Consider the following 13,520-nt stretch of genomic DNA (forward strand, 5'->3'; position numbering starts at 1 on the left):
AGGGAAACATCCTGTTGGGGGAAGGGCCTCCCTAAGGCATTTAAATTTCATTCTCCCAGCCCTGGGGACTCACCCACATCTTTTCAACAAAGCAGAGACATCACCAGTCTATGCTTTAGAAAATAATTGCAAGCATTGAGGACGACGGATTGAAAGGCAGGGGACCTGGTGGCCTGAGCAGTGGGAATGCAGAGGGGAAAGAGTCCAGAGAAATTCAGGAAGTAGTAAGCCCAAGTTTACTTAGGGGTGTGAACGTGGGAGAGGAGAAAGGCAGTGTGTGAAGTTGGTGGCTTGAGTGAATGGGATGTGCCTTCTCCCAGGACAGAGAATTCTGGCACAGGAGATGCAGAGATGAAGGGTTCCGGACCAGCCATGCTGAAGGTGAGGCAGTTGTGGTGCAGCCTGTCCAATCAGGAGTTCAGGAGAGGGGGCAGGTGTAGGAATGGGCCATCAACACACTCTTTATTATACCAATACCAGCACTCATTGAACATTTAAGGTGCAAGGCACTGTTCTGGGCACTTCACGTGTGAATTTGTTTAATTCTCAGTACAATCTTTTGAGGTAGGCACTGTAGTGAGCCCCAAATACAAATCAGGAAACAGGCACAGAGGGAGTTAAGTAACCTGCCCAGAGTCATGCGGCAGCAGGTGGCACGGTCAGGGCTTGGTACCCACTCTGCTCTCTTCCCTCCGTGAGAGCACCCTGGGAATTGCAGGATTTATGGAAAAGTGAAGAGGACTGTGCCCTGGCAAAGCCTCTGAGGCAGGCAGAGCTGAAGTAATGAAGGAGTTGGTTGGAATTCCCTGGCGGTCCAGTGGTTAGGATTCTGCGCTCTCACTGCCGAGGGCCTGGGTTCAATCCCTGGTCAGGGAACTAAAATCCCACAAGCCGTGTGGCGTGGCCAAAAGGAGAAAAAAATGAAGGAGTCTGTAGAAAAATCAAGAGGATAGGAGGCCTTGGGGGTGAGAGTCCCCTCAAGGAGGAGTTAACGGCATCCCAGGTGACAAGCGGGCCCAAGGGTGAGGTGGGGAGGAGGCCAGTGGGTTGAAATGACTGGGAGCCGCTGGTGCCTCCTATGGAAAGGTTATGATGGGGAAGAAAGCTGGATTTCGAGGATTGAATGGGGACTGAGGAAGCAGAGAGAGGATGTTAAGTCTCCTGATGAGTGGGCAAGAGAGAAATAGGGCAATGGCCTGAGGGTAGGGCAGGGTTGGGGTACAGGTGTCTTACCAGGGCACATTCTGTAGTGTTTGTGGGTATGAAGCGGGGCGGGCTGTGGGGGGAGGAGAGAAAGAACTGAAAGCAAAGGGACATCTCAAGCTCTGAGATGAGCAGAGACAAGAGGGGCCCAAACCAGGGTAAAGCCAGGGAAACAAAGGATGGGGAGAGTGAGGAGGAAGGAACAGGCCTCCATAACCAATAGACTGCAGGGGAAGGGACACTTCGGACTGAGGTTTCCAGCTGTGAAGCCAGGGTTGGGGTCGGGGGGGCTTGGGAAGGAAATGCTCTGGACCTCTCGCCTCCTTGCATTTGGGGTGTCCAAGGGACCTGCAGGTGGAAAGCCTCTGCAGGCAGCTGGGTGTGATGGGCTGGAGCCCAGGAGGGTGGGCTGGCCTGGGGTCCTGGGGAACATTCAGCTCAGATGCAGTGGTGGGAGCAAGCGAGGTTACCCAGTGGGGTGTGAGAGGCAGGGAAGGAGTCTGAGGAAAAGCTTCCAGGAAGACAGCCCGGAGAGGAAGAGTATGTTACCAACGCCTAAGAAGTGTTCTTCAAGGAAGAGCGTGCATTACGGTGATCGGTTTCATTTGATGACTATATGAGTAATACATGAAAAGATTTTGTGAGCACTGGCCTCCCAGTGTAAACAGCAAAATCTCCAAGTTTGCAGGTGCATTTTCCCAGCTCCAAAATGCCAAGGTGACAGGGAGAGGAACTGCAGAGGGATATTGCAAGTAAGCAGAAAAGTGACATGAACTGCACTGTGGGCAAGTGTAACATAATCTAGTGAGTGAGCTCTCGGTTACCACTTTGGGAAAGGAGACAGGAGTCAGCACGGAGGCATGGGTCAGTCCCTCCAGATTAAGGGTCTTTAACCTGGGGTCTAGGGACCACCTCCTGGAGTTTCAAGGGCCCCCAAAACTGAATGTACCACCAAGTGAGGGGGCCTGGGGACAGGTGGGTGGGAGAGAGGAGATCCCTGGGAGGGGGTTGGGAAACTGGCCCTGGAGCTCAACTCCACACGCTAGTTACTGCTGGGCCTCCCCAGAGGGTGTGGTTCTGAGGTTTCTCCCTCTCCCAGGTTCCCAACCTGCTGAAGAAACTTACCCTCGACACGCAAATGATGGAAACACACGGGTGTCTGGGGCACTCTGGTTTGTGGTTTTTACCTTCAGATGTCTCTGTGGCTGAGCACGTTGATTTGTCTCAGCTGGCTAGGGGACTGCAAGCCCTCAGGGGAGGAGGGGAGAGGGAGCTGTTCCCTAAGATCTGTACCCAGATGGGCAAGTGGGTCTCTAAGGCACGCTTATCCAGGAGGAGGGTGCAGGCCTTGGCAAGCTGTCTGGGGGCAGTGCTGGACCTGCATTCTGGCCATTGTCAGCCTCAGATCCCTTCCTTAGGTAGCTGCTCTTCAAAGCTGGATGCTTGGCAGGTCACCCACCACCTGCCCCACCCTACCCACCCCCCAGTTGGAGTCTGAAACTAAACCATGTGGAAAAGAAGAGCCAAAGTTGATTTCCCATTTATTAAACAAGTTCTTCTGTGGGAGATCTCAGGGCTCAGACGCCCCTGAAGTGACCTGGTATGTTTGAGAGGAGATGGGGAGATGGCAGGTGACATCTGATGGTGTGATTGGGTACTACTTTGATTTCTTGACCTCCTCCCCACCATCTCCTTTGACCTCAGCCTTTTATTTTGTTTACTTTCCTGAGCCCTTACTCCCGGGGGGCCTCCCTCCCCTCCACCACAGGTGTCCCAGGTCCCAGATGCGTGTCCACATTCTGCACCCTCTCGGGCAGTCCGGCTCTTAGGTCTCCCCCGCCCCCAGCCGAGGTCTCTGGTCTCCCTCCCGGCGTCGCTCCCCGAGCAGGGTGGGGCAGGACGCCCCGCACCCACTCTGCCCGGGACCGAGACTCCCCGCTCACGCCCTCCGGCCCGCCAGCCGGGAGTCCCCGCGGCTGCTGCGGGGGTCCGGCGGGGATCCGCCTCGTCTTGGCCTGGCAGCCCCCGGCCCCCGCGACTGCGTTACTAGCGGACCCCGATACCGCTTCCCTCCTCCCTCCGAGGGGTCTGCATCGGAGAGGGTCTGGGGGCCGCTGCCCGGCCCGCGCTCGGCCCGCAGTCCCGCTCCTCCCCGCGCAGCCCCACTTGTGGCCCCGCGGCGGCCGCGCAGGGACAGCTGCATTTCGCGCCGCCCGCCGCTAGGAAGCCGGCCGCGCCTCGCTTTCCCCGCCTCCCGCGCCCCAGCCGCGCCGCCGCACCCGGCCCGCCGCCGCCGCCGCCGCCGCCGCCGCCGCGGGATCGCGCCCCTCCCCCAGCCCCCGGCCTCTCAGGCCCGCGGGGAGCGGACGCGCGCGCGGCTGCTCGGTAAGACCTCCCTTCGCTCCCCGCCGGCGCCGCCCGGCCCGCGCGCGGCCCCGACCCGGCCAGGCCCCACCTTCCCGGGCCCGGTCTCCGAGGCGCCGCCGGGAGGGCCGGGCGGGCGCGAGTTTGATTCCCTGGGCGGCCGCCGCTGCTGCCGGGAGCCCGCGCCGCCTCAGCCTCGTGCGGCGGTTCGGCCCCGCATCCTTCCCGAGCCGCCGCCTCCTCCCGGGCCGCGGGCGCGCGGGGCGAGTGGGCACCTGGGGGCTGGGAGCGGGTCGCGCGGGGAGAGGGGTGGTCGCGGGCGGGCAGCGCGGGGAAAGCGAGCGAGGCCTCGGCGAGCCGGCGCCGCCCGGAGCCCCTTCCCCGGCTGCTCCCCCTTGTGTGTGTGGGCGCCCCTCCCCGCTTGGCCCGGGCCGGGTTGGGGGGGGCGCTGGCTGCTTGGCGACGGCTGGCGGGGGGGCGGGGCGGGGGGCGCCTGCCGGGGCCAGAGCTCCTTTTAGGAAAAGGGGAGGTTCGCTTCCTGTCCCCGCGGATGTCACAGGTCGGCTCAGCTTTTTCTGGTTCCACCCGGTCCCCTGGGAGCTGCATCTCTCGTGGCTCGGCCAGGGAAAGTTCACCAGGCACTGTCCCCGCCCCTGCTTCCCCCCCACCCCACCCCGTCCGGCCCTAAGTGCCCAGGGCTCTAAGCTCCAGGGGGTTGGTGTCGGCGCTAATTCTTTCTTTCCTCTTCATTTTCTGGTTGCATTGTTGTCTTACACCTAGCACGGGCTTGCCCGTTTCTTTTCCCGTTAAAAGAAGTTTTAGTTCCAAGAAATGAAATTCCGGGAGAGGAATTTGATTTAAGCGGAGGGAGGTTTTAGATTTTCCTTTTTGTGGTTAGAGTGGAGGGTGACTGGGAATTTATTAAGTTGTCCTAGAGGTGATAGAGGATACAAGACCTTCTCACTCCCCACCTGACCCTCCGGCAGGAGCATCGCTGAGCACGGGGAGGGTGCCTTCCTGTTAGTTACCCTGCAGTACCCCGAGCCGCCCTGCTCGGGAGAAGGGACTCAGGGAGGTGCTTGGGCCTCTCATTCCTTTTCTTTGCCAGGCATGCTCATCTTTACAGCCTGGGTGGAGCTGGCCAGGTGTGCCTGAAGGAGGTGAGGGACACCAGGAATTCTCTCATGAAGGAAGTTGTCTCACCATGAGATTTGGCCCCCTTGGGATCAAGTGTGAAATGGGTTCCTCTCTGTTGTTGGCAGTCGAGGCCTTTGGAACCTCAGTTTGAATGGAGGATGGCATCCCTGGGCTGGAGAGAGAAACCTGGCTCAGGTCACCAGGAAGCTGGAGGGTGTGTGAGGGACCCCACCCCAGCTCACGTTCTGCAGCTGGAAGGACAGGAGACAGGGGATCAGGAGTGGGGACTCGGGCCTGGGCACATCCTTAAATAGGAGAGAGACCTTGGGCAGCTAGGATGGTCTAGGGATGATGATATGATGGGGCGGGGGGGAGGGACTTGGGGCCAGAGTTGGGGTTATGTGTCCCTTTGAGAATCCGGTGACAACTCTAACTCCCCCCTCCCTCCCTCTGACACGTGCATGTGTGTGAGGACACATTTTGTATGTAGTATCAGAAGGTCACTGTGCCCCTTGGAACTGGGGCCCCTGTTGAGACCGCTGATCTAGAGTCTGGTCCAGCCTAGGCCATTCAGAGCAGTTCTCTCCTTTGTGTCGGGTCAGTGAATAGTCCCAGGGTGCGGAGAGCAGACCTCTCAAGAGGGCTTTTCTCATGACCTTCCGATGCGACTTTGGGCCGTGGCCATAGAGACCTGGAAACCCTGGACCAGATCCCAGCTCCCTACAGCTAGCCAGAGGATGGGGGCTGATGTGGTGGCCCTTCTCCAGGGGCTGATTTTGCTGTCTATGTGGTGAGAAGGCTCTGGGCACTAACTGGGCCAGGGCCACAGAACTGTTGAATTAGAGGTAAATACAGGGACAGGGTGAGGGATGGATATTCTGGTGTTTCAACAGAATAGGAGCGAGGTACTTTAATAGCCCCAGCTCATTCCTGGGGCCACGGGGTTGAGGTGGGAGAAGGTGCTTCAGTGGAGAGTGTAAGCATGAAAGACAGTCCTCCTTTTGAGGAGGTCTTTGGGCAGAGTTGTTCAAGGCCAGGATCGAGGTATTTTAGGTTCCTTAGATCCTTCTGGACTAGGCAAGTCGGGGCCAGAGGGAATGGCTGTCACCATCCCCAGTGCACCCCCAAGGAGACCTGGCCTGCCTTTTCTTTCTTAGCCAAAGCTCACTGGGCCCTGGGCTGCTGCTCAGGTGTTGGTGGCATTTATACTTGGGGATCTGGAAGAGGCTTTAGTAGGGTCTGCTGTCTGTGACTTCTCTGCTTGGTACTGAGAAGCCCTTCTTAGGTTCAGGTGCCCCCAGACAATGGTAGTCCATGGAGACTTTTCTTTGCCTAGCAAGCAGTGTTGAGCATGTGGTAGCACTCAGACTAGTCTGTTCCTTCAGAGCTTCCTACATTTACTTTGCCCTTATGGATTTCCCCGATCCTGGCAATAAGCAACATAGGCAGGTGTATTCTGGAGCCTTGGGGGGCAAGAAGCTGGGAGTCAGACAGGGATCACCTCTGACTATACAAGGTGGCCTGGAGGAGGTGATGTCTCCGTTTTGTTGGCTCTTAGACTTACAGGAAGTGAGAACCATAAAGGGCTTTGGAGACACTGTGGTCCAGTGGTCCCTGACTTGGAACTTGGAAGTTGTGTTGGTGGGATGTAAGGGTCCCGTTGTGGTGACTAGAGATTCGCATTCATCGGTGGCCAGGACTTGTCTGTCGGCCGCTACACCGGCTGCCACAGGTTGGTGAGTTTAGAATGCTGGTTATGTCGGCTCACTCAGTTCTTCTCTGATGCTCTCTGCTTTTAACCTCCCAGTAGGCATCTCTGATGTGTCAGAGTAATATAATGGACTCCTAATAATGCAGCTATGGCTCTTATCTTTAAAACAGGTCATAAATAATAAATAGAGTAACAATGCCTGTCAACATAAACTCCCTTTTCATAAAATGTGAAATGCACTGAGGAATGATTGGTGGGATGAAAACTTTCCAAATCCCTCTCACCTCCACCCGCAGGAGGCAATCTGGCCACTCTGTGCCCATTTCCATAATAGCTTAGTGGTTTAGAATGCAGGATCTGAAGTACATACATATTCCCAGTTGCACTTCCAGCTCTCCATCTTCCTCTATGACTTTGTAGATGCTTCAGTTTCCCAGCTTTAGAAAAAATGAAAGGAGATCTATGCCAGACAGAAGGTACTATTATTATTATTTCTTCACTTGGGTGCTAATGTTCTGAGGCTTCTTATTGCTAAGGAAGATCTTTGGTAAAAACTAGAGGCTGAGGCTGGCTTTTGGAGGGGTGGGATGGGATAGGATGAGGCTTAAATTTTGAGCAGAGGGGAGATGACGAGCTGAAATGTCAAGAGATGACAGAGAAACATAGTTGGGGGCAGAATGACCCGGCGTTCGTAGCCCTGCTGTGGAACCAACTCTTCTCCCTTCTCTTTGGAGGATTTGCCCTCTAAGCTGGTGGGGGTGGGGTGGGGGGAGGATGATAATCAGTAAAAAGGGTTGAATGGTTTTCTATGTTAATGCTAATATTGGTCCTGGAGGAAGGGGATCTAGTGGGGGGAGGGCAGGCCCAATGTCAGTCAGGAGTGGAAGCTGCCAGGGGCAGGTCAGGGGTTCTGTGAAGCAATAGGCTTGGTAAATAATAATTCCAGCTCTCACTGAGCACTTGCTGTGGGTCAGACCCTGTTCCAAGTGCTTCTCGTGGATCAGCTCCTTTCATCCTCACAAGGTCCTATGAGATATTATATCTATTTTTCAGTGAAGAAACGGAGCTATAAAGGGGTTAAGTAACTTGACCAAGGTGACATGGCTAGAGACTGGCAGAGCCAGGATTTGAACCCAAGAGGCCTGGCTATAGAGCTTACATCGTTAGGGAAATTCTCAGAGAGACCCCTACTGAGCCAAGGGCTGGGAGGCGGGGATGCTGGGTGGGGGGATTGGAGGGGTTACGTGCTCAGGGTGAAAGGCTGATAATGCAACATTCAAGCATCATTGGGACGTGCCTGGAGGGTTCAGCCTAGCGCAGCCTACTGAGAACCACTGGCTCAGTGCCAGACACTCTCCTGGGGCCTGACCCTGAGTACAAAGGTCACTAAGACATGACCCCTGTCTGAGAGATGGCTATAGTCTAGTTGGGGGGATAAACATGTCAGCCTAGAACTGTAGCTGCCATGGCAAATGCTGCACTGAGGTGAAGCGCTGAAGAAGGGGATGCTTTTCCAGCCAGAAGAGGAGCTGGGACAGGAAGGGCTTCCTGCAGGAGGGGGCACTTGAGCTGAGTGAGGGTAAAGGTGGCTGCTGCCCCATGGGCTTTTTTTTTTTTTTTTTTTTTTTTTTGCGGTACGCGGGCCTCTCACTGCTGTGGCCTCTCCCGTTGCGGAGCACAGGCTCCGGACACGCAGGCTCAGCGGCCATGGCTCACGGGCCCAGCCGCTCCGCGGCATGTGGGATCTTCCCGGACCGGGGCACGAACCCGTGTCCCCTGCATCGGCAGGCAGATTCTCAACCACTGCGCCACCAGGGAAGCCTCCCATGGGCTTTCGATCTGACCACAGAGTGTATTGCTCTCCCACTCTGTGAATTCTGAGTAGAATCGAGGGTCGAATTTTCTGGATCCTGCAACGCCCTTGCCTTATTTGGCTACCTTGATGCTTTTGTGGTTTTTAAAGTCACCTCCTATACTGCCTGCAGTGAACATGCTGAAGAAGAAATAAAAATCTTGTAAGAGTTGTTGCTCAGAGCGCAGTGATTCACTCTTGTCTCTCCGTACTTAGAAGCAGAACCAGAGGCAAATGAATGTAAACTGCAGAGGAAGGGCTCGAGTAAGGTCTGAGGACAGTGTTGCAGATAGGATGTGAGATGTGAGAACAAGTGACACAGGAGCAGAGGGGAACCGCCATCCCCGAAGGTCTTTAGAAATGGGAACAAGTTCCATTTGTCTTTGTGGTTTAAGAGGTTTCATCTGGAGACAGGAAGATGAAGTAGAGGCCCCTCGAGATCTGTGTCAGCTCAGCAACGGGAGGGGAAAAGGATCTGGAATTTTTGAGCTAGAATGTTGCTCACATCTGGCCTAACCCCTCCTTTTGCCATTGAAGTGGCTGAAGAGTGCCCATCACCGTAAGTGGCTCATTCATTAGTTAATGAGCCAAGACACAAACCACATCTGCCCAGCAGCCGTGTGCTGCCCTGTGTCAATCCCTGTCAGAGGGGATGCATTCTGGGGGCACTCCGCAGCCCTACTGGGTGGAGTCCACGCCTCGTGAAGAGGGCTGCAGGAGACCTGCAAGTAGTTGACCGCTTGTCTGGCCGCTGGCACTAGAGAAAAGCTTCAGCTCCTAATCACGAGATGTTTCTGAGAATGGCCCAGTCGGAGCCAGCGGTCATCTTATTCACCCTTCTGGCCCAGCACCTAGATGAGCTTCAGGCATAACTACAGGGCCTTCAGTAAACTTTGTTGAATGAAGAGTGACTAGCAGACGATCCACAAGTTATTACTCTTTTACCAAACACTTGTTGGGCCAGTACATTTACCATTTCAATTCTGTTTTGCCCAAGCCGACAACTGAATCATTACACGATGCCCCCAGCAACAGAGGAAGGCGTCCAAAAGCATGCTGGGGGCAAGAATGATGAACAGAACAGTTTGGGATTTTTCTCAGAATGTATAATTCTTTGAAAGGGTTTCAAGGGCAGACCTTATGTTCATTTATGATGACTTGCTCTCTTTGTTCGTTTGTTGTAGTTGTTGTTTTTGTTCCCAGCGTGAAAGTAAAGGCTGCATTTTTCGAATTTAGGAAAAGCATGTGGTCTAGCCATCTAAGCTGCGTAGCAAGCAAGATGGCTGCAGAGATCTCCAAAGGGAGCAAGGCTTGCTCTCAGAAGAGAATCTGCTTAAGAATGAGCCAAACACGAACCGATGCTGGAAAAGGAATTTAAAATACTGGGTGGTGAACTTTACTTGCTGGGGTGAATTTAAATTAACTTGTGCAAATTAAAGAAAAGCAGCAGCAGCAGAAAACCCTGTGGAGGATCTCTTCCTTCCTCCTGCCTGTTCATTAAGGAAGCATCGGGTTTTAGCAGGCACCTGCAGAACTCTGTTTTTCCCGGCGACCAACACGCTAGATCTGGAGCTCTGCGGAGAAGATTCTTTGTAGTCGTGTAGGATGATCAGGCGTAGGAAATCGTTATTTCACTTCGTTCAGGTCTGATATTAGTTTCGGTTTCAGGCTGTACCAGGAGCTGAGTGAGAGAGAGAGAGCACGCGCGGGGAGCTAGGGCGAGTGAGAGAAGTGAGCTGGGAGAGTCTCACCATTGGCTGCCACTAGTGGCAAGGTGGGTGGGCAGGGAACTCCTGTGGCTGAGCAGGGAGAGGAGGAAGATGAATCAGAGCTGGAGTCGGGGAAGGCGGCCATTGAGCATGTGTGTATCTATGGGCTGGGAGGCAGCGTAAGAAGGAAGATAGCAGCAGGTGTGCACAGGGCAAAACCCCGCACAGTTACAGGACTACTGAGCTGGGAGGTTGTAGGGAAGCTGTAAAACACAGATTACCTGGATGAGGTGGATTTTCCACGAGCAGGTGCAGAGCTGAGAGGAAAGCCAGGTGTAAGTGTGCCACGAGGCCTACACCCACCTTGTACCGGTATCCTTAAAACTTGCATCTTCTTGTGTTTGAGTTTCCTTAAAAAAAAAAAGAGACAAATGAAGGTTTGAGAGCTGATAGTTGAGACTTGCAGACCTTTGCAAGTTGGAGCATCTTCTAAGACGCTGTCTTCAAGCTGTCGTTCTTCCTGAGACGGTTTGGGGCCAGTCTGGTGGTTTCACAGGGCATCATTATCCTAGAAAATCAGCACTTTTCCTCCCGGGACCGGATGTGGGTGTGGCAGACACAGATGTTTCATCCCACCTTAGCAGTGCTAGAGCATCATTGCATTTTATTCCTCGAAGTCATAAATTCATTTTATTTCTAAAAGAATCACTGAATTTCAAAGCCAGAAAGGATTTTGAAGATTATCCAGACGGCTCCTATAGAGGGATTTGTGGTCCTGGGTCATTAAGCACCTTGAAAAGAACTATGGTATGTAGTTAAGAACCGCAAGTCAGACTGCCTGTGTTTGAATCCACCCTTGCTAGTTGCTGCTGTGTTCTTGGGGCAAGTTACTCAAGCTCTCGGAGTCTTAGTTTCCTGACCCATGCAATGGGAGTAGTAATATCCCCTAATGGTTGCTAATGAGGATCACTTATTAAGCCCTTAGCACGTGCTTGGCAAATCGTAAGTTCTCAATAAACGTTAGCTGCTGCTACTGCTGCTGCTGTTGTTATTATTATTGTTATTATCATCATTTCATGAAATCACGTGGCTAGTTAGTGGTAGAGCCAGGGCTCCAGTGCTAAACTCTTTTTACTCCTAGTTCTCTCCAGCATGGCCATAAGATGATTTCATCACAGTCTTGAAATACACAAAGAGCACTGATGAAAGTACTTGTGTAGAAATCTTCGAATGAATGAACATTCATAATAGAGCTGGAAGAAATGGGCTCAATCCATGTATTAGATATAGTTAGACTTTGGGCATGAGGGCATATGTTTCCCAAATAATCTGTGTCCACAAACATCCTTTACTCGTGTTCAGAGGTTTCCTAAATGCCAGAATGGTTACCTCTGCTGGAAAGGCTGGGGTGTTTCTCGATATTTTTGTTGAGCTCTCCTCGAATTGGAAACATCCATTTCAATGCGTTGTGGTGGCAAGCAGGCTTTCGGGTGTGATGGAAATATTTCTGTAGCCTCGCTGCTATTTATCCAGGGTGAAGACAGTGCATGGTTTTAAAAACTACGGGCTTGGTGGAAGTCTACATGTCTTAGGCCAGGCCTGCACAAATGCCTTCCCAAATGATTTGCACTGACCTTTTTCGCAAATTGCTGACAGCCTGGGAGCCTCTCGAGGGAGCCTGAACTATTGTTGAGGTGGGTGTGATCCTTGGCCTTGAGGGGTCTTTTGACACCTTTGGTGAGGTGGTATAAGGCCGTTTTGGTATATTTTCTTGGAATATGAAAACAAATGGAAATTAATTTTGTTTGGCAAATCCTGCAACATTCCCTTGAGATACTGCCACTCTCTGGGGCTTATAGAATTGAAGTCTGTTTTTGATGCTTATCCATGGGACTTCTCAAATTTCCATGCCTGAGGAGGGGAGCGTGTTAAAGTGTGAAATTTCTGAGTGTGCGATTTGGAGTCCAAGATGAGAGATCCAGGCTGAGCTCTGCCATGTATGGACTGTGTCATCTGTGTTGTTCTGAGCAGATCACTTAATTTCTTAATTTGTACTTTTCTTGAGGTTAATCTATTATTGTACCCCGGCAACAAATGGCTTTTGAACACATCTGTTAACTAGAGCTGGTAATAATAATCCCTGTTGCACTAGATGGTTGTGATGGTCTAATAATGATAACATTTTTATTACGTATTTATTGCATGCCAATCACCTTCCTGTGCATTTTAAGAGTATATATTTATTTACTCAGCCCCGTATGAGTATAGTATTATTTACCACTTTCCGTATGAGGAGACAGAGGCTCAGAGGGTTAAGTCAACGTGCCCAAGGTCACACAGTTAGGTAACCGAGGAGCTGGGATCTGAACTCAGAAAGCCGGGCTGCTGAGTCTGTAGATGGTGTTTCCAAGAGGGCTTTGTTGTCGTGTTGTACTTCTTACTCCTTGACTGTTCCTCTTCTTCTTTGACAAGCTGAGGGAGGGATAAGCTGAGCCTGGAGGTAGATTAAGTGTACAGATCACAGTGTTGGAAAGAATGAGGAGATGGGGCATATGAGAGCTTTTTTTGGAGTTATAGGGAAACAGCTGTTTCTAAGTTTGGGACAGAGCTGAAGAGAGCCGACAGGGACAGAGAAGGACATTTTCTGGGTGGATTTTTACTCTCTGCCGTGAGGGGCTGCGCTGTGGATTTAAGGGCCATGTGTCTCTTTGCTCTCCTATCACTTTATTTGGATAGGGATCTCCTATCACTTTCCTATCATTTTATTTGGAAGCCTGTCTTTACATCCCAACTCAGCCCTCAGCTGTGACAGCTTCAGAAACTTAGAACTAACTGCTATGGATACAGATAGCAAATTCTTGACACATGAAAGGCAAGGTGAAGGATGGGCTTTTGAGTGGAAATTCTTCTTTGTTATTGCATCTCTCTGAAATGCATATGGGGGTGAGCCATGGAGTGGCTGGTGTTCAAAGGAGAGAGAATTGGGAACCTGGGTGACTTCCTTTCTTCTCATGAGTTGACTTAAGAGAGTGAATCATCCTATTAGCTTTCATCTTGGAAAAGAAGAAAGAAAAGAAAGCACGAGTGAGTGAGGTGGCATTTGACTGAAACCAGAGGCCTTCTGTTTGGGTATCCCAAGGTAGAGGCCAGGCCAACGCAGAGGGTCCTGGTGGCTCGAGCCAAGGGTGAGATACCCCCAGGGGATTTGGGAAGGGCTCCCAGCTTTGTGCCACTGCCACCTCCAGCCCTCTCCATCCCTGTGAGGCTCTGGGGAAGGAATAGGCCTTAAGGGGAAATAAATTGGGGTGTGTGTGTCATTTTTAAATGGCAAACCACTGGTGAAATTCATACATAGCAGTGATAATTTTGAAGATAATAATGTAAAAATTCATCACATACAACTAGAGACACTGCAAACATAGTTTTTGACCTTTAGGGACGTGAATGGCCACTTGGACTCCACCCCATGAAGGGGGTGGGGCCCTCCCTGTGCTAACGCCTGACTCCCCTGGGACATCTTTGGGGCCCTCTGGTTCTCTTTAGA

The 13,520-nt window shown here is 52.4% G+C and overlaps 1 protein-coding gene across 2 annotated transcripts in view; it reads left to right on the top strand.

Moving 5' to 3' along the window:
* Nucleotides 1-3,468: 3,468 nt before the first annotated feature.
* Nucleotides 3,469-13,520, top strand: part of CUEDC1 (CUE domain containing 1) — a 76,674-nt gene continuing 66,622 nt past the window's right edge. The window contains exon 1 of one of the 2 annotated variants that reach the window (XM_082678314.1): nucleotides 3,469-3,588. The gene's annotated coding sequence lies outside the window, so the exon portion shown is untranslated. The remainder of the gene's footprint in view (nucleotides 3,589-13,520) is intronic. The other variant, XM_082678315.1, reaches the window with a different exon arrangement.

The sequence above is a fragment of the Grampus griseus genome, assembly GCF_964374135.1.
Source record: "Grampus griseus genome assembly, chromosome: 20".
Classification (NCBI taxonomy): domain Eukaryota; kingdom Metazoa; phylum Chordata; class Mammalia; order Artiodactyla; family Delphinidae; genus Grampus; species Grampus griseus.